Below are 19,895 nucleotides of genomic sequence, written 5' to 3'. Positions count from 1 at the left end.
AAAAAAAAAAAAAAAAAAAAACTCAACTTCATGAGCTTCCCGTGGGGCAGAGCCCATCCGCCTGGACTTGGCTAGTTTCGACAGCCTTCCGCAAATACCGCCTGCACGGATGGGCTAACAGTGACTTTAGCATGCAGATTCCTCCCCCTCCCCTGATGAACAGCAGCCCCACAGATCTACACGGCCCTGGGCTCAGCAACTCCGTTTCTGCCCAAATAACAAACATACGCACGTCCAGCGCATATCTCCTGTGCTAGGCGCTCTTCTGAGCACCTCACATACATACTAACTTCATCCTGCAACCTGCCATTACTGGCCCCATTTTACACATGAGGTGACGAATGGAAGCCCAGGGAGCTGTGTGAACTCGCCCGGGGTCTCGCACATTTGGAAAGCCAGCCGGGTCTGCGTCCGGAAGCACCAGGCTAAATCGTAGAGGAGTGCTACCCCGTGTGCTCAGTGCGGGGAGCTGGTGCGGAACAGGGTGTTACGGGCTAGGAGGACATCGATCCGGGAACGGGATCCAGGAATGGGAGTCGGCGTTTGGAAACTGCCATCCTAATTGGCCTAGCTGCCGCATTTCCTTTTCCTGGTGATCCGTTTTCATTGTGTTTGTGGGTTTGAGCAGCACGGCCGTGGGGTTTCCCTGCGTAGATTTTTGGATACTTTCTGTTGCTCATCTCAGAAAGAATCTCAGGTCTGGAATGGATGGTAGAGACCACTTAGTTCAATGCCCACCTCTGCGAGGTGGGGAACCAGGGAGCCAGGGATGGGGTGGGAGAGCCGAGTGGAGCACCCGCGCCTCCTGGCTCCTTGTCTTCCCCAACACAAACGCTGATCACTCATCCTTCACCGGAAGAACGTGGAGCGCGGCTCTGCAGCCCACTGTGCACATGGCGGGGAGGCCCATCAAAGAGAAGTGCTGGGCCTCGCACAGACCACCATGCCCGTTGGCCGGAGTTCTCGGGATGCCCAGTGGGGGCCGGGACTGACAGGCAGGCAGACAGGCTTGGTAGAGGGTGACAGAAGCATATGTCCCTGGACCTAAAGTACTGAAAGGGGCGACCACACCCACCAGAATCCCAGGGCAGAAGGCTCCTCCAGAGTCAGTGGCTCGCCCCTCATCTGCCCTTCACTCATTCTGCTGAGTGGCCCCCAGATACTGGCTGTGCCTGGACCGTAAGATCCCACAGCTTTCCCACCCCACCCCCTGCCATGGCCCGAGCCACCCCTTCCCTGGGGAAGCACAACCTCTTCCGCTGACTGGGCTCCCTACTTCCCACCCTGCCTCTGTCTAGGCTCTAGACCAGAGAAGTCCTTTGCTCTGTGTGTGTGTGTGTGTGTGTGTGTGTGTGTGTGTGTATTTTAAGTAAACTTTGTAGTTCAGTATAACAATAATCCTTTAAAAACCTAAGCCAGATGGTATCCCTTCTCTCCCCCACATAGACCACAGCATCCAGCTTGCAAGAAAACACTAAAGTCCTTTCCTGGATTAAAACAGCCTATGAGGCCATGGGTGGCTCAGTTAGGTAAGCATCAGACCCTGGATTTCAGCTCCAGGGTCATGATCCTGATCTCATGGTCTGTGAGTTCAAGTCCCGAGTTGGGCTCTGCACGGACAGTGGGGAGCCTGCTTGGGATTCTCTCTCCCCCTCTGCCTCTCGCTCACACATGCGCGCGCTCTCTCTCAAAAAATAAATTAAAAAAAAAAATAAGTAAAATAAAATGGACTATGAGACCAAGATCTCTCAGCCCGCCCACCCTCTCGCTCCTAAGGACCTCTGTCATCCTGTTCCCTCTGCCGTCCCCGGACTCCTCACACCGTTGGAAGTCGCATCACTGGCACCCTGGTCCTTGTGCTGCTCTGGGCTTTCTCTGGGGTTGTAGCGCCAGCCAGCAGGGCATTTATGTACTGTGTAGTACCTGTCTCCCTGCCTGGAAATGTCCGCTCCACAAGAACTGGGGCTTCGGTCTTGCGGCATCCCCAGAGCCCAGGACAGTGCTGGGCATGATGTATGAGTGCTCAACCAACATCTGAAGCAAAGTGAAAAGATGCCTTTCCCTGAAGATTCCAGAAAGCACAGTCCCAGGCCAGTGGCCAGAGGGCAGGGCCCAGAAGGAGCACAGAGGAGGCTCCCTCGGGAGGGCAGTGGGAAGTGCCTGAGGGCTTAAGGGGCACCAGCTGGATCTCTGTTTCCTAAAAATCATTTAAGAGTTTGCTGGAGAGGCGCTATTTTGGACGAGTAATTCAGGGCAGAACCTTCAAAAGAAAGGGAAAAATGGGACTGGCAGAGCCAAGAAAAAAGAAGTCTCCCCTCCAGGGCGGACTTTGTTCTAACCATTCAACCTGATGCTTGCTCGGAACACGAACTTGGCTTGCTTACTAGGCCCCCGAAGGCTGAACCCCGTAGCTTGTTTGTGGCACTTACATTCGGGGAGGGCTGAAAGGCCTTTGGGGGCTGCAGGGCTTTTCAAAAAAGCCGCGGGAGATTTCACCGAGCCCCCTTCCCACCTGGCTCCAAGGGCTGGGGGCACATTTAGAAATTAGAGAAAGGGCGCAAGTGGAAGGCAGGGAGCCTCTGGCTTCTCCCGTTCCTTTGATAGGCAGCTCTCGCGCAGGGGGCAGCCCCGCGGCCAAGTCCAGAGGCATTTTCTGCGCACTGCACTTCAAATGGGGGGCAGGGAGGGGGTGCTGGGGCACCACGTGGCTCCTAATTCCCTGCCTCCAAATGCTGCTTCCCACTTCCTAGGTTGGAAAAGTGGCCACGGGGGTGATGGAAATACTCCAAATCCCAAGTGCTCTATTGCTGCAGCATAAGGCACGCTCAAAGGCTCAGCAGCTACCACGAGCGGCAGCACAATTACAGCCCATACAGGAGAGGAAGGCAGGGGTGCAGGGGGCAGGCGAGCAGCGACAGGGCGGAGGAGGCAGCCGAGCCCGAGGACGCAGAGTGTGGGCCTGCAGTGGGGGAGTGTCTGGGGGCACAAGGCCCTGCCTGCTGGGGAACATCCCGGTGGGCTTCCTTAGGAAAGCAGGGAGTGAGGGGTGGTGTGGGGACTCCTGGCTCCCCTGACTGGTCACTGGGACACGAAGTGCCAGGGGATAAAGTGTCCCCACATCCTGGTTAAGGCCCAGGCATCACACCCACCAGGTCTGCTGTGGATTGCCTGCCTGGGGAGCCTCAGACCCCGGGGACTGTGGGCAGCCACCTGCCCTGCGCACCTGCTCCTGCCCACCTGGGGCCGAATCTGGCCCCCAGGGCTCCAGGTGAATGGCTGGGGCCTCCGTGGGTGCCCTCTGCACGAGGAGAATCCAGGGGGCCTCTCACCACAGCACCCCAGGTCCAGCCCAACCCCAGGGGCCAGGGCGGCCCCTCGCACTGAGGATCATTAGGGACCTCACGAGAATCAACGCGTGAGGCCGCACCCTCTGGCGCTGTCCTCACCCGGAGCACGGTGGGCTCTTCCAGGGGGGCTGGAAAGGCAAGGTCGAGGCATAGCGCAAGGGCCCAGCCGGTGGAGATGAGATGACCTCACCACGGGGCTGTCAGGGATCAGGCCCTCTACTACCTCCTCCAGGAAGACGGTGGCTGGCCCTCGCCTCTGCACGTCCGTTTCCCGGGAGGCAGCGGGCCGACTACGGGAGGGAAGGAGGGGAAAGAGCCACAGCAGGTGCAGGACGGTGGGAGGAGCCTCGACGCTGCCCAGGCCCTCCCAGCAAGCCGGCTTCTCCGCTGGCTTGCAGGAGGTCTTAAAAGGGCCAGAGGAAGGTGACCAGGAACATTCTTGGCAACCAGGAAGATCCCATTCTGTGCCTCCGGGGAAAGTTTCCCCGAAGGGAAACATTTTGTCCTGCTGCCCTGGGCAGAGAGCTTTCCGTGGAAACCAGGCGGCAGCCTCTTCGGGCCGGCAGACCTTAGCCACTAAGGATTTATGCAACGCCTAACCCTTCACTGCCCTCCCTGAATCCTGGCACTCAGCCCAGGGAGGCGAACATAAAAATCGCTGGCAGGAGGAGGGGCAGGCATTAGAATACAAAACACCAGTAACAAAAAACTGACTCCAAGGAGGAGAGAAGGCCCCCGTGTGGAGGACAGGCTGACGGACGGAGGAGGATGACCTGTGTGCACAGATGGTAACGCTCCCTCCACGCTGATGTAACCGGCCCAGACGCTCCCTGCAGAACAGCTGGCTGCTTTGCATGCAGCCTCTGCAACGACCCTGCGGGGAATCCAAGGTTTCCGTTCGCTGGAGCACAGCGTGCGCCCGCATCCTGGTGGTGCTGGGTAAATAGAAACAGTTTCCATATGCCGCCATAAAGCCGCACCAGGGAAGGGAGGGAACGAACCCGCAGGAGGGGAGGGCTTCTGTGATCCAACCCCCACCCAGCAAGGGCAGGGTCCGCACAGGCTGGGTCAGCCGCAGCGACCTTCCTGGGGGGGCCCAGGGAAAGAGGCTGCCTCTGAGCTCCTGGATGGGACAGGATGCCAGGCCGTGACCGCTCCCGGGCAGGTTTATCGCAAGGACTCTACCCCCGCTCAATCCTTGCTCCTGCTCCCCCTCTTACATGTCCCCAAACCTCACCCATTCTCAAACGACACACACACCCTGCATGTCCTCTTCGAGATAAAAGCTGGCACCCGACACCCAGGTTCACTCCTGACGGTGCCCCTGAATCCCTGGAGCCTCAGTTTCTTCAGCCATTAACTGGGACTGGGGCCATGTGAGCCCCGGGCATCACAGAGACAAATGTGCATACCCACAAAACCCCGGAGCCCTCCGGAAAGCGGTGCCCGCCAGAATGAACGACGAGCCCTCGCCCGACCGCTCGCCAGTTGTCACTGAGAGCCCCACTCCATGGGAAAAAGCTCAAGGAGCAGAGGAAAATAAACTAGAGTGACACTGATGAGTTTGCCAGCCGCGCCGCTGCCACACGGCCTCTGCGCTGGCTGGCTCTTCAAAGCCTCCCAGATAAAAATCAAGCCAAAGACACGACGCTGCAAGGAAGCAGAGCGCACATCTCTTTGGCTCGGGCCTTCTCTTCCTGCTGACGGGGCTGCAAGATGGCGTGGGAGGTGGACCCACATTGGCAGGGCATGCCGGGAGAGACAGCAAACCCAGGCAGGGCCCCGGGCAGATACACTGACTCCAGAACGGCGAGAGCTGGCACAGAGCCAACCTAGTTGAATCACTGGCCTCAGGCCCAAAACCGGTCCTGCCAAAGGCTCGGGCCAGAGGAGGAAAGGAAAAACAAAAGGCTCAACTAGGCCAGTACTATGGGTCAAGCACTGTTCTAGAAGGAGAGGCCCTGGTTTGGAAGCGGCCAGGGTAATGCCTGTGCCACCTCCAACTTTGTTGCTGACAGGGCCCTAAGGGACTCTGTGTAGATACATGAGCTCAGCCCCAGAAGGGCCTTGAGCGGACAGGGGAAATGGCTAGAAGGTTGAGAGCAGTGGCTGTAAACAGAGGCTCTCACAAGGGGCTGGGAAACTGAGCGCCTCTGAATAATTTAGGGTAGTGATCACTGCCCCAGGTGCTACCCTCGTCCGGCTACACAGGGCCCCTGGCATCCTGAGGTTGCAAACATGACCTTGACAGCAACTCTCCAGGCTTAATAAGTCATGTCATAATCTGGGGGAGAATGAGGGAGGATGAAATCTTAAAAGGCTGGCCTTCTTGCTACAAACAAATATGGTTTAATTGAAGGACACATTTATTCAGCACCTACTGTATCCTAGGCATTGTGCCGGGTGCTGGATTTGAAAAAGTCGAAGCCTGTACTTTGTCCTCAGGAGGCTCACAATCAGGAGGTGAAAAAGAAGGAATGTGATTCTGTGCATTAAAGTCGTTTCTTAATTACAACAGCCTAGAAAAGGATGTCACGACGACCTTCTGTGGGGGCTAGTGGGCAGAGGCGGCGGCGGGGGGTTCAGGGTGATGTCTGGGCCACTTCTGAAGGATGAAGGATGAAGAGGGGTTCACAAGGGGGATGGGGGCGTGGTGAGGGGAATGCTCCAGAAACAGGAAAGGTCATGCATAAAGCTCAGAGAAGCAAACAGCAGGGCATTTTGGGGGGAACTGTAGAGGGTTCAGTGATCCTGAAGCTGACACGGGCAGAGTTAGGGAGAAGGGACCCGAGCCCCCCCAGATTCCCTAGGGGAGCACCCTGACCAGATGCGCCCATCAGAAATACCCCATCTACAAACCAGCGCGCGGCAGAACTGCAAGTTCGCTCTCCCAGGGGAGCGCAGGGAGCGCACCTGTGTAGGGCAGGTGTCTGGCCGGGAGCTCCGCCAAGCTCACTTCCACTGTCAAAGCCTCCTCCCCTCCCCGGTCTCCCCACTACTGCACACCTCACCACCACCCCTCCTGCCGAGGCACAGAGAGACCTGCGCTTGCCAGACACCCACGGGGAACCTCTGGGTGAGGCAGGACGGGCTCTCCCCTCCTTTCGTCCGTGAACTTCAAGACTCAGCTTACAGTTCTGCTCCCTGCTCCCGTGTCACTGGGTGCGTCGAAACAAAGGGCTCTCGCTGGAACGGATCACTCCTCGAAAAGTACTTAGTGAGCACCCAGCATGCGCAAAGTGCTTCGGGTGCCTTGCAAAGACATTTTGTGAGGTCTGTGCACGCCTCAGAGGCCCCGCGCTTCACACACACACGCACACACATGCACACACACAGGCTGCAAGCCCCACTCTGTTTACCCAATGAGGAGTGTGGCACCTGCGCGAACATCTGTCCTGCGTTCACTCGAAGGCATCAGAAATGCTAATTGTGAACTGCACAGGGACAGGGGAGGGGCTGCGGGAGAGCGAGCGGGGATGAGAGGCATTTTGCACCGCACACTGGCACTCCCGGGGCTCCTGCGAGAGGCCAGCAGACAAGCGGCCTTCGGAGGGCAAGTGTGGCTATGAGACCCGCTCCCCACGTCAGCGGGCAGTCCGCTCAGCACAGATCAGAGGTTAGCACCGGCCCCTGCCTGGGAGCACCTAGGGGGCTGGCTGGACCTGGCTATCACGAACCCTGGCCTCGCCCCAGCATCTGGGTCTCCTCTGCGCAGAAGAGCAGCAACGTGGGGTAAGGCGGCCGGAGGCACGGGCCCCATGGGGAGTGACAGTGGTTGCCAAGCCGACAGCCTGCAGAGAGCTTGAGGGCCGAGGCAGGCCACTTCTCCAGGGGCCTGGGCTTGTCTGGCTACAGCTGCTCCCATAGGAGCCAACGGGAGCTTGAGAGCCTGCACAGTCCATGGCCAGCCGCTGTCCTCAGCCTCCTCTTCCCATTTTCCTCCGTTTCCCTTCATGCCAAGTGGAGAAGCAGCCAAAAAGAGGCATCGCAGATAAAGAAAAATATAATGGTGGGGGCCCTGCATGGCGCAGTTGGCTAAGCGTCCGACTCTTGGTTTCGGCTCAGGTCACGATCTCACTGTTCATGAGTTCCAGCCCCACATCGGGCTCTGCGCTAACAGCGCGGAGCCTGCTTTCTCTCTCTCTCTCTCTCTCTCTCTTTTCTCCCTCTCTCTCTCTCTCTGCCTCTCCCCTGCTCATGTCTTCTCTCTCTCACTCTCTCTCTCAAAATAAATAAACTTTAAAAAAAATACTAAAAAAGAAAGAAAAACACAATGGCAATCAAGAAGCCAAGCTAACAAGTGGGCAAGAGACCGCTGAGTTAAATTAACCCTGTAGCGTGCCCACGATCGTGGTCAAGGGAGTAAACCTATTACTACCCCATTTACCATGTAAGAAAGCGCAAAAAAACAAAAACAAAAACAAAAACAAAAAAACCCAGCTAACATTCCTTAAGAGGAAGTCAGAGACTTTGATAAGAGGAAGAGCACATTCAAGCTCTCAATCCAGTCCTTAAACTGCCTACTCAGGGCTCAGGAAGGGGCAACAGCAGCTACCCCGGCGAAAATGAAACCCTGATCCTTTACTATTCCTTAGAGTTCCCACTTACTGAGTTGGTCTCGGAAATGTGATGTGGAATTTCCCACTCAATCTGTATGTCAACCCTGAATGGAGATAGTCTTATGCCCCTTCTACAGGAGGAGGAGAAAATGAAGATCCTCATCGGAGGCTCCAGAGCTACCAGCAGGTGACGCCGGAATTTCAACCCCATCCTTTGGCGTAGACTGAGAGGCTCTGAAGAAAGGGCCGATGGTAGACATGTCAGCAGACGACATCGCCCACCCAACGCGCACACATTTCTCACAACCTGAGAATTCTCCCAAGCCGCCCCCATGTCTCCAGACTTGTGAGTCTCCCCGTACCTCGGGCCAGTGTTTGATCTCCAAACTGAAAAAGACACAAAATAACCCACAATAAACCCCAAATGGGGCAACCGGCCCGGAGGCTGCATGGGCTCCAGTACCGATCAGATCCGAGCCCTGTCGAGGCGACCAGGGCCCCGGGGCGCACTGTAAAAGCTGTGACTGAGGACGGAGGACGAGGCAAGCCAGCCAAGTATGAATAGCCGAGCCCGCGAGAAGAGGGCACCCTCGAGAGTCACAGAGAGAAGACATCACGCTTGTCGACGGCCACCCACAAGTGGAAGCCAACACATCCGGCAGCTTGGAGGGGCTCCAAGCCATTAGCCTGCACTGAGTGCAGCCGCTCTGCCCGAGCTGACTTTCAGCAAGAGCTAAAGGAATGAAAACAAAAAACATTTTTTTTCAAATAAAAACCCAATCTAACAAAAAGAGAGATTAGCAAGAGAAAAAGGCAGTCTTTTCCTCTTGCTAAAGGTGGGGTGGTGCAGCAGGGTACGGGAAGGTGGGAGCTGAGCACCCCAGGCCCCCGCGACAATTACGGGACGTGTGGGCTCCCGGAGAACTGGGAAGTCTAAGAAGCAGAGGCCTAATGTTCCAAAAAGCTGGCTATTCCCAGGGGCAGCAGAAGCCAGCTCTGTCTGGACTATTTCTGACCTGTCACGTGTGTATGAGTCTCCTTGTCACCCCAGATGGCTGCAGGGGCCGGCTATGCTAGGACCCACAGAGTCGTCACCTGGGGCCTCAGGTGTTCTCTGAACCTGGCCAGTCCCTCCCAGGAAGGTTACCTCACATCTGTTTATGACACGCCCAGGATACATGTAGAAAAGCCACAGTCTCTGCCTTTGCAAAACTTGTACTGCTAGAAAGAGGCACAGTTGTGTACCACATCGGCACCCACAACAATGGCACCCAGCCAGACCTTACACCCAATCAGGCACCACGCTTTCCTGCCCTGTCTGCCCCAGCCCACCTCCAATGGGCATCCGGAGCCACACCAAAGAAATCCACAAGCAGGTTCGTCTCCGAGCAGAAGGAACTTGGCTCATAAAACCCAACTCGGCACTGGATGAACCAAGCGGTATTAATCATACTATGAAAGGAAGCTTTGCCAAACTCAGCCCTCTCGGCCATATTTTAAATTATCTACTTCACCAAAATCCCATTTTCTCACAATCTTTAGGAATCCATCATGCCACAAAGCAAACCGCGACTCAGTGCCTAAGACATTAATCAAATCTATCACAGGCAGGTGCCGGGGAGGGCGCGGGCCTCCGCGCACACACAGCATATTCTGAGAACGGAGGGCGTGGACAGGCGGCCACTGCCCTAGCTGGTTCGGGAGCCTGGGGGAAGGCTGGGTGGGAGGACAGGACAAAGGTCCTCGGCCCGAGAAAGCTGCAGTGGGGTCAGAAGCAAGAGGCAGCAGCCCACTGGAGGGTGGTAGTGAAAAGCAGTTCAGACAACAAACGAAATGAGATTATATGTGTGGCGCCATGTTGTAGGACTTCTGATCTCGGGCTCTGATTTCTGGGGTGGGGTGAGGGAACCGAGGCCGGCCAGCCAGGAATGTAACTGAGATGAAATTTCTGGTGGCCTGGAAAGCGCTGGGGCCACTCCCGGGTGCAGGGGGCCAGGCGGGGAAGAGCACTCGCTTTTCCAGGGCTTCAACTTTCACTTGGCCTAACCTTCACCAAGTGAGCAGGTGTAAGTTTACAGTCTCCTGGTCCACACTCCTCCGCGGTGAGTGAAACTTTCAAGGCCGCGAGGGCCTGGGCGGAGCAGCACATGCCTGGCAAGGTCGGAGAGCAGGGGTGGCCAGGGGTCTGGGACGAGGGCTCGCCACATTCCTGCCTTGCCCGAGCGCCCACCTGGCACCGGGCACCCTCCATCCGCGACGGAACTTCATGCCTCCAACTGCAAGTCTGCAAAATGGGGGCGCACGCCATCACTGCGCCACTGGGATAAACTGGTTAGAAACAACACACACCACCCAACGGCAATCCAGGGTCCTGGTGCTTGCTGCCTCTAATGAGAGAGCAACACCACCGGCTGGGGGTGGAGGGGAGACACACTTCACGGCAGCACGGAGGATGCTGATGTGCAGCTAGTGGATCCGCCGTGGGGCCAGGAAGCGGGGCGCATGGCAGGGAGATGGTTACAAGTATCATCCCGTATGCCGGCCAAAGCCACCAGACCCTCACCTCGGAATGTCCCCAGACATAATGGAGCCTTTCATGGAAATACAAGGCCCCTAAATCCAACCTTCCTTTTCTCCACAGAGGGGAACTGGGGAACTACCACACATGAAAGCTGTACCATGAAGAGGGACAGACAGAGTTAGATACAGCTTCCTGGCTGAGCCGACCGCGAACTTCCTGATCAACCCTCGATCACAATGGATTGTTTGGGGGGTCCTGTCAGCGCACTGGAACAAAGCAGCAACTTATCGGCTGGATACAGCTGGACACCAGGCTCTTTTCAATCAGGAGAGCAGGTCCTCTCTGGGCCTAACTGCTTGGCGTGGTGGCACCAGGAGAGGCGTGGTGGGCCCAGGGCACAGCAGGAAGTGCTCACCCCAATCTCGCTCTTCTCTCACGAACCCCTGCCCCCTGTCAGGTCCCATTCCTGATGTTTCCAGAAGGCCCTCCCCCATGCCCCAGGGCAGGTGAGGCTGTGCGAATCCTCCTCGGTTCTGTGCCATCCAGATGTTTCCTGAGTGCTTAGCCAGCGGCAGGTATGGCGCTGAGCTTCAAGGCTGCGGACGACCCGGCCCCGGGGGAGTCCAGGGCCTGGTCGAGAGAGAAAAACGCCCAACCCGGCTCCCTCTGCTAGAGAATATCTTAGGAGCTTCCTCTCCACCCACTGCCCAGTCTCCAGGGAGAAAAGCAGTTGCTATCCGGGACTTGGCCGCTCTGGGTTTCTAAGGCAGAACGCCACGGTGTTTGAAAAGGCATCCAGAGTTGGCAGGAGGTCAGAGGGAGATGCTTTGTCATCATGTCACCAAACAGACAGCAGCTCCCAAGCCCCACTCGGCCAAGCTCCGATTCCTGTTACTGGCATTCTAGGCTCTCCATAAAATGGGTTTGCCTGCTCTGACCTGAGTAATAATGGCTAACAGCCACCCAGGGCTCCGTCTGGTGTAAGCCAGGTGCTGTGCGAATCGCCTGACATACGCCACCTCGTTTAACCCACGGCCATAAACGGCAGAGCCGATTCAAACTCAGGTGGTTTGACCCGAGAGCATATACTCTTCGCCACGGCCCCCAGCCGACATGCCCCTAGTGTGCTTGCCTCTGGCCAGCACACATGCTTCCTCCCTCTGCCCGCGCCACTGCCCGCCCCTGCCTGTCACCCCAGCATCCCCGAGCCCACCTGTCCCTAAATCACATCTGGCCACAGGCCCGTCTGCTGCTCCCTTAGTTGACCCTCCACCGTCATTTGGTCTCTTGACCCGCTCAGACCAAATGAAAGAGGCCCCACCGTGTCCCCGGGCTGCCACCATGTTAGCCAGTCTCCGCTCCCAGCTCCAACCACTCTTCACAGGGCGGCCTGAGTAACTTCTCAGACACTCCCCTGAAACGTGACCATGTCACTCGCCTGACAAAAGCACCCTCTCGGGCTTCTGCATCCCCCAGGATGAGGTCCTAACTCCGCAGGGAGCCACCCTCCAGCCCAAGGAGCGCCCACACACACCTACTCCTCTCAGCTTCTGCCCCTTTCCCACCTTAAAGTGCAGCGCATCGCACTCAAGTGCAGTCCCTGGAACTTCCCAAAATCAGGCAGCCCGGGTCCTCTGGCCCCCATATCCCCCCTCCCCTGCCTTCCTCATTCTCTCCGCCTCCCAATGCCTTCCACGGTGCCAATGCACGCCACAAAGTAACACACTACATCCTCGTTTGTCTTGCGGCCAAACGGCCCGTAAACCCTTCCTGAGCCGTAACTACACCTGACGGTTTTATTGATGCTCCAGAGCAGTTGTTCTAGATTCTTCAGGCACAGGTGTCCACCAGCTGAGAAGCTCCACTTAGTTTCTCAGCTGACAAGAAGGCAGTGATGATTAAAATAAGAATGAGAAGATGAACACTAGCTATTCAACTTACTTTTTTTTTTTTTTTAACATTTATTTTTGAGACAGAGAGAGCGAGAGTGTGAGCAGGGGTGGGGCAGAGAGAAAGGGACACAGAATCCAAAGCAGGTTCCAGGCTCTGAGCTGTCAGCACAGAGCCTGATGCGGGGCTCGAACCCACGAACCGTGAGATCATGACCTGAGCTGAAGTTGGATGCTCAACCAACTGAGCCACCCGGGTATCCCTTAACTGTTACTTTCTTTTTTCTCTAACATCTGCCTGATTCTTTATCATACATCTCAAAGTCAAAGCCAAAAGAAATCCCAGCCCCAGCTTGGATCCAATAGCTAAGAACAGAGATGGTCTTAACGTCGGACAGAATTCAAATGAGGAGGAAGAATGGAAAGTGCCCTCCCAGCGCCCCCCCGCCGAGAGTGGCAGGAACTACAACCCAGAGGGAAGGAAGGACATGCAGAAGAGGAAGACGAAGGGGTCTGGAGGGACGCGCCCACCTGCTCTGCCCTCTCAGACGCACGTGCCCAGCCCGGCACTCCACCCCCAGCTCTGGCCTCCATTCCACAGACGGGAAAAATCTGGTCTTTCTTTCAACAGATCACATGGAGGGCCGGTTCCAATTCCCACTGCATGCCACCCAAAGGTCAAGAATACTTTACGGGCCATAGTTCCTTGGTCCCTTTTAGACTCTTCCCTTATTTTGAAGTACTTTGTTCTGAACTGAAAGCCAAGGCTGAGCTGGTGTGTTCTAGCTCAGAGCTCATACAGCTGCATCCCAGTGACTAGAGTTTATTCGGCTGGCCGTGTTTAAGAAACAAGAACTAGTTGCCAAGATTTAAAAATCAGAAGGCTTCCAGGGCGCCCGGGTGGCTCAGTCGGTTGAGCCCCGACCTTGTCTCAGGTCACGATCTCACGGCTCGTGAGTTCGAGCCCTGCGTCAGGCTCTGTGCTAACAGGTCAGAACCTAGAGTCTGCTTCCGATTCTGGGTCTCCCTCTCTCTCTGCCCCTCTCCCGTACGCACTCTGTTTCTCTTAAAAATTTTTCTTTCTTAAAAAAAATTTTTTTAAGAATGAAGATAAAAAGGGGCGCCTGGGTGGCTTAGTCGGTTAAGCGTCCAACTTTCGCTTAGGTCATGATCTCGCGGTTCGTGGGTTCGAGCCCCGCGTCAGGCTCTGTGCTCACTGCCAGCTCAGAGCCTGGAGCCTGTTTCAGAGTCTGTGATTCCCTCTCTCTCTGACCCTCCTCTGCTCACGCTGTCTCTCTCTCTCTCTCTCCTAGAAATAAATAAAACATAAAAAAAAAAAAAGAATGAAGATAAAAATCAGAAGACTTCCAATCCAAAGTGTAGGTTATGACTTCTCTTGCAGAGTGGGAAAACGGGGTAAGAACCTGCCTGTGATCTTACGTGGCAGCAAGGGACCAGAGCGAGGGGCAGCCGCCCTTTACATGGCACACACGCTCCCCAACGGGCCCCAGGCCAGCCGAGCTCTCAGGCCTTATGCTCCAAGGTCAATTCAGCCGGACCAGATCCTCATGAAGGGTTCGCGAAGAGGTAAAACTGTACGTTTTTATAGCTAAATAAGCCCTTCTCACAAAGAGCAAACGAGGCGACAGGGGCCCCCAGTGCCAAAGGCAGCCCAAATTCTGATGACCTAATTAGGTTATCCAGTCCAAGGAACATTCTCCAGGGAGGGCCAGATGTGGGGTCACCTGCCCCGGGAACCGTGACCTAGGGGGGTTGCCCTCTTCAGGACCCCAGCCCGCCTTCTGGGCCTTGTGCCGCACTCCAAAGCTGGCCTTCCTCTGTCCTTCCTTTCTACTTCCCCGATACTGACTCCTAAGTTCTCAATTTCAGCCCCACCACCGAGATGTAAAATTGAGCCCAGTCCCTGTCCACAGGAAGAGCTGAGGAAGGGCATACGTTGAGGAGAAAGCCATAGTTTTCTACTGGATAGAGTCCATGGGTGTCCTTTGTGGTCTGGTTTTTCACTTGCCCACATTTTCTGGCCCCCTGTAATGATCCAATACGGCTTGTATGATGAAACCCCATAGGCTTGGCTATTTTTTTTTTTTAATTTTTTATTCAGTTTTGAGAGACAAAGAGACGGGATGTGAGTGGGGAAGGGGCAGAGAGAGAGACACACACACACACATAATCGGAAGCAGGCTCCAGGCTCTGAGCTATCAGCACAGAGCCCGATGCGGGGCTCGAAGGCACGCACTGTGAGATCAAGACCTCAACCAAAGCTGGACGCTCAACCGACTGAACCACCCAGACGCCCCGGCTTGGCTATTTTTACACTATGAAAAGGAGCTCCAGGTACAGAACTCCAATTTAGAATAACATGCCTTGTAGGAAATAAAGTTTTAAAAAAAATAACAAGATAAAGATAGAAACCTGCTTCCTTTCAGAAAAGAAAATTCACCCTAAAATGCTCCCTCTGGCACACAGTTACCTCCACAGCATGCACTACATCAGTTAAGAGCCTGAGTCTGGAGTCAGAGGACCTGCACTCGATACTGCCGGCCACCTTCCGGCTGCGTGACCTTGGGGACGTTTCAGCCTCCCAGAGCATCAATTTCCTCTCCTGTTGCTGGGAGCACTCGGTGACGGCCAGCATAAGCAAGGTGCTCCCGGACGCTGCCTGGCACAGAGGAGGGCCCAATACCCAAGGGCTATTGTCGTTCACGAGTATGACCTTCCTCAGCTTGGACTGACCAGGAGAAGGGAAGGAGTCAAGAACTGTCCAAACCAAGGAATTAACTGCAGCAAAGGGAGAAGAATGGAGAGCTGGCCTGCAGGCTCCCCGAACACAAAGGTGGGATGGGGGCGGTCTGGGGACCCACCTCCCTCCCAGTGCTTCCTCTCAGGAGCCCGGGTCTCCTTCCCGGAGACGGCGGCCAGGTCTCCTACCCTTCGAGGCGGTCCCGGGGAGAGCACGAGCTACTGAGAGCCGTCCGCACCCTCCCCGACCCGGGGGCTGATATGCAGACTATTCTGGCTCACGGAGCTCAGGAGCAGATGTGAACTCGGGCCTCCCCAGGGTGACGGGTACAGAGCAGGGCCCACCAGCTCGCACCCCGCTGCCACCACTGCCATTTCGCCGCCGCGGCTCTCCGCATGCAGAGGGGAGAGACGGCATCTCGTGGCAGGGGGCCCGAGGCAACAGACAGGACCCCCCATGAAGGCTGGGAGGGCTGAGGAAGGAAGCGGCTTGGGGTCTGGGTTATGAGGCTGGAGCCCAGCAGGCCGGCTGCAGGCTCGTTGTGATTGGCGCCTCCGCCGGCCTGGAGGCACCCGGCGCTCTGCCCCCACGAGGCCCTTGGAAACCAGGGGAGTGACTCCGCAGAGCCAAATGCCCGGGCCCCCTGGGAGGCCGTGCAAACCTCCAGCTGCCGCGCTGCCTCCGCTCCTGGCTCACCAGCGGCCACCCGCCGTGCCAGGAGCCAGGCAGACAGGACTCAGATCCTGGCCTGGGTTCAGGGCCCCCTACCTGTGCACCATGACATTCTAGAGAAGGACCGCCATCTCTGGCCACAATGGTAATGCCTATGACCGGCGAACACTCACCACGGGTGGCACACACGTGACCTCAGCGAATGCCCCCCCATCAGCCCTCCTGGGAGCGTTCCCACTCTACAGGTGAGGAGGCTAAGGCTTAGAGAGGCTGAGACCCCTCCTCGGTGGGGACTGGAGCCACAGGTTGGCCCCTGCAGGGGAGTGGAGGGGGGGCAGTGGTCCTCTACATCGTTAGACCTCACACCAAGCTAGGCAACTCCTGGTGGCACATAGGGCATTAGGGTGAAGGAGGAAGAGGGGGTTCCTCTGCTCTGTTACCCCAGGCCGTATCCCTGCGTGGCCCGTCACCTGGAAACCATGGCCCATCAGCCCCGCAACAGCCTATGACTGAACGCCTGGCTGGAGCGTGCGGCTCTTGATCTCAGGGCCATGAGTTTGAACCCCACGTTGGGTGTAGAGATTGCAACATAAATGAACTTAAAAAAAAAAGTCTCAAAGTAGCCTATGAGACTGAGTGTGTCAGCCAGTCCCTGGACCCCAATTCTTTTCACACCCAGAGAAAGCACAGAGTACAAGCCCATCTTAGGCAACTATTGGGCTAAAAGGCTGTGAGAAAGCGACGAAAGGTGAGCATGGCCAGAGTTTCCTTGGAAAACCCTTGGGACTGCCTGCAGCCTTCAGACTCTGTGGTCTAGTGGCCGCCTCGACCCGCTGCCTGATACACAATGCAGACCACGAGCTATTTCTAAACCACACTGTCGCATGTCAGCCCCACGGACCTTTTTCAAGGTTATTCCTAACTTCCAGGCTTTAAATACCTCTGCTTCTACCTGCCTCCTTCATCAACCTGACGGCTTCTGCCTGTGAGTCATTCATTAGCAATTCGGCAGCCGCTCTTATAGCCCAGAGAGGTCTGAGTCTTGGATAAAATCCATTCTTGCCCACAAAGGGAAGAAAAGAATCCGAACCCTCTGCTTCCCCGCAGGGAGAATATTCCAGCAGAGGGCATCCCGAGCCTGGCATCAGAGGTCACAGGCAGCACAGCCAGGTTCCTGCGAACCTGCATCTGAGGAAAGGGGCAGGAGTGTTACGGGCTGAACTGTGTCCCTCTAAAATTCCTATGTTGAAGGGCTAACCCCGAGGACCTCAGATGCGGCTGTATTTGGAGACAGAGTCTTCAAAGAGGTAATTAAGGTGAAATGAGGTCATGTGGCTGGGCCCTAAGCCAATCTGACTAGCGTCCTTGTACAAACAGATTAGGACACAGACACACAGACCCAGGGACAAACACGTGGGGACGCAGTGAGAAGGCGACTGTCTGCAGGTGAAGGAGAGGGGCCTCAGAGAAAAGCTAACCCTGCTGACAACCTGATGTTGGGCTTTCTTCCGGCCTCTAGAACAAGGCTCACGGCCTTAGAAAGCTGGCTTGGTTCTCCGCGGCTCATGCCAACTGAGCTGAAGGCCTCCGTCTAAATTCTGCCAACTGACCGAAGGGTTTCCATCAGCCACGGACCGGCGGTGATGGTGGCCACCTCTGGGACAATCAGGAGAAATGAGACTCCCAGCGCTGGTTAGGAGAAGAGGCAGGGGGAGATACGGCCCGCCTCTGAGCAGGTCCCTGACAGCCATCCCCAGGAGCCAGCGACAAGGCCTCAGAAACCCAATTAGGTGTCCTTCCACCATGAACTGTTGAGCAGCTATATGCTGTAGGCATCGAGCTGGGCGCTGCCAACATGAATGGAACTCGGGGCCCAGTCAGGGATCAGACGGGTAAACAAGCCATTACCATGTAGTAAGCTATCGTAATAGCGGGCGCCTCATCGAGATACCAGGGCAGGAAAGGGCAGTGAGTGATGAGCCCTGTCGGGAAGGGGGGGATCAGGGAAGGCTTCAAAGAGATGGGATTATCAGCAGGATTTCCCAGATCGAACTGGAAACCAGCAAAGCAGCAGCAAACAAGAGGCTGGGAGAGGCGCTCCAGGCAGAGACGCCAGTAAGGCAGAGCGGCTGAAGAAGGCGTTGGCTCTCAGGCTGTCAGAGAACCGGAAGCGGCGGGACCCTGTGGGTGAAGGCAGGGAACGCGACCACTTGGGCGCCGGGGCCACACAAGCCTCGGGCGCCAGCTGAAGAGCTGGGCCTGCATCCCGCAGGGGTCGGCAAGGTCCTGGGGGGCTGCAGGCTGAGCAAAGTACCAGGTCTGACTTGTGTTTCAGACTGTTCAGACTGCAGGGACGGGGGACCTTGAGTGGAAGGTCAATGCTGACATGCAAGCATAAAATGACAAAGGCCTGAAGTGACACACAGTAGGGCTCCTCTGAAATCTCTTCCTTCCTCAGAGAGGCCCGACTGATTTGCCGATTTGCCACGGAGGTTAGCAGGTTACACCCACCAGCTCTTGGAGATTTGAGCAAATGATCTACTAAGAAGGTGAGAGGGGAAACTGAGGCACCAACACACTGCACAGAAAGTACAGTTTCCCTGGACCTTGCTTTTTTTTAATGTTTTATTATTTGGTTTTGACACAGAGAGAGAGAGAGGGAGACTGAGAAAGAGTGTGAGCAGGGGAGGTGCAGAGACTGAGAGGGAGACACAGAATCCAAAGCAGGCTCCAGGCTCTCAGCTGTCAGCACAGAGCCTGACGCGGGGCTCGAACCCACCAACCGTGAGATCACGACCTGAGCTAAAGTCAAGCGCTTAACCAACTAAGCTACCCAGGTGCCCCTATATCTCATTTTTCTTAAACAGCCAAAATGAGCCACTGACATTACCAAGGTAAGAACAGCCTCGCTAGTGGCACATCGAAGGTTGATTTTATTGTCTACTTGGCCTGTTTCCCACTCAAGCTCCGTCACTGGTTCAAAACCTGATCTTGACACAGAACTAGGCTGCTCTTCCCACTGATCCGTAGGAGAGCAGAACACCCGGGCCATCAGCTGATACTACGGAAGGACTTAAAAGCAGCACCTACGGCAATGACCAGGAATCCAATTTAGAACCTTGAGTTGGACTCTTTCCAGAATGACCCACACCCTTAGTATGTCGACCACCCTCCCTTGTTGGCAAAGGACGTGACCACCCGCTCACTAGGGAGTATCCTGCTTTCAAGCTGAGACTAGGTCACGTTCATTTATATCACTTTCTTCAAAGCATCTTACACAGCGTGTAGGTGCGGATATCAGAGGAGCATTACTGCTTACTAGCTGTGTGACCTCAAGCAAGCTACTTAACCTCTCTGAGGCTGTGTCTTCCTCTGTAAATCCGCAAAGTAACAATGCATTTATCTTAATGAAATTAATATATATATACGCTAATGGCCAGTTATTAAGGGCTTGTGATAGGAAAAAAGGGAGAAGGAGAGGAGTCAGACGGTCCTGGGTTCAAATCTGTGCTCAGCCACCTGCTTGGCTATGTGACCCTGGGCATGCGATTTCACCTCTCTGATTTCACCTCTCTGACTCACGGGTCTCCTCCCCCGTTAAACAGGAATAGGGCCTACCCTACAAAAGGATCTCAGTCAAGATAACAGATAAGAAAGAGCTTAACACTTAGCTTGCTGGCTCCAGGGCATCTAAGAAGTGAGCCTGAAACATCAGAGCCCGGGATTTCTCAGCCCTGAGTGGAGTTTAGGGAAGAATCAGATTGATAGTCTAACCTTCCCGGACCACCCAGCTCTACCGCTGGAGGCGGGGCGAACTTGCCAAGCAAGGAGAGGCCAGGCTATGGGGAGCCGGGTGCCCCACGTACTCTCAGCCACAAGAACACTGCCGTCCTTCATCACTTCCAACGGGAGGCTGTAGAGCTCCCTGCAACCCAACTGCGGTCTCTCTGGACAAAGGAGACGGGAGAGCCAGGCTCGTCTTTCCCTGGACCCAAGCCGTGTTCCCTTATGACCTAGAGGACAGCAGTACCCCTTTGTCCTGGCTCAGGAGCACAGCCAGCGGGCGGGATGGCCATCTGGTAAGAGATCCTTAAGGCACGAGCCCCTGACATCTTAGGACCCTCCACAGAACGCAAGTTTATTTTA

General features: G+C 55.8%; 1 protein-coding gene across 1 annotated transcript in view; it reads right to left on the bottom strand.

Moving 5' to 3' along the window:
- Nucleotides 1-19,895, bottom strand: part of TPCN1 (two pore segment channel 1) — a 66,879-nt gene that overhangs the window by 42,751 nt on the left and 4,233 nt on the right. The window lies entirely within an intron of this gene.

This window comes from Hyaena hyaena, unplaced genomic scaffold (assembly GCF_003009895.1).
Source record: "Hyaena hyaena isolate Hyena2069 unplaced genomic scaffold, ASM300989v1 scaffold_0, whole genome shotgun sequence".
Lineage (NCBI taxonomy): Eukaryota > Metazoa > Chordata > Mammalia > Carnivora > Hyaenidae > Hyaena > Hyaena hyaena.
Note: the sequence above shows the minus strand (reverse complement) of the source record. Positions and strands in the feature narration are given on the sequence as shown.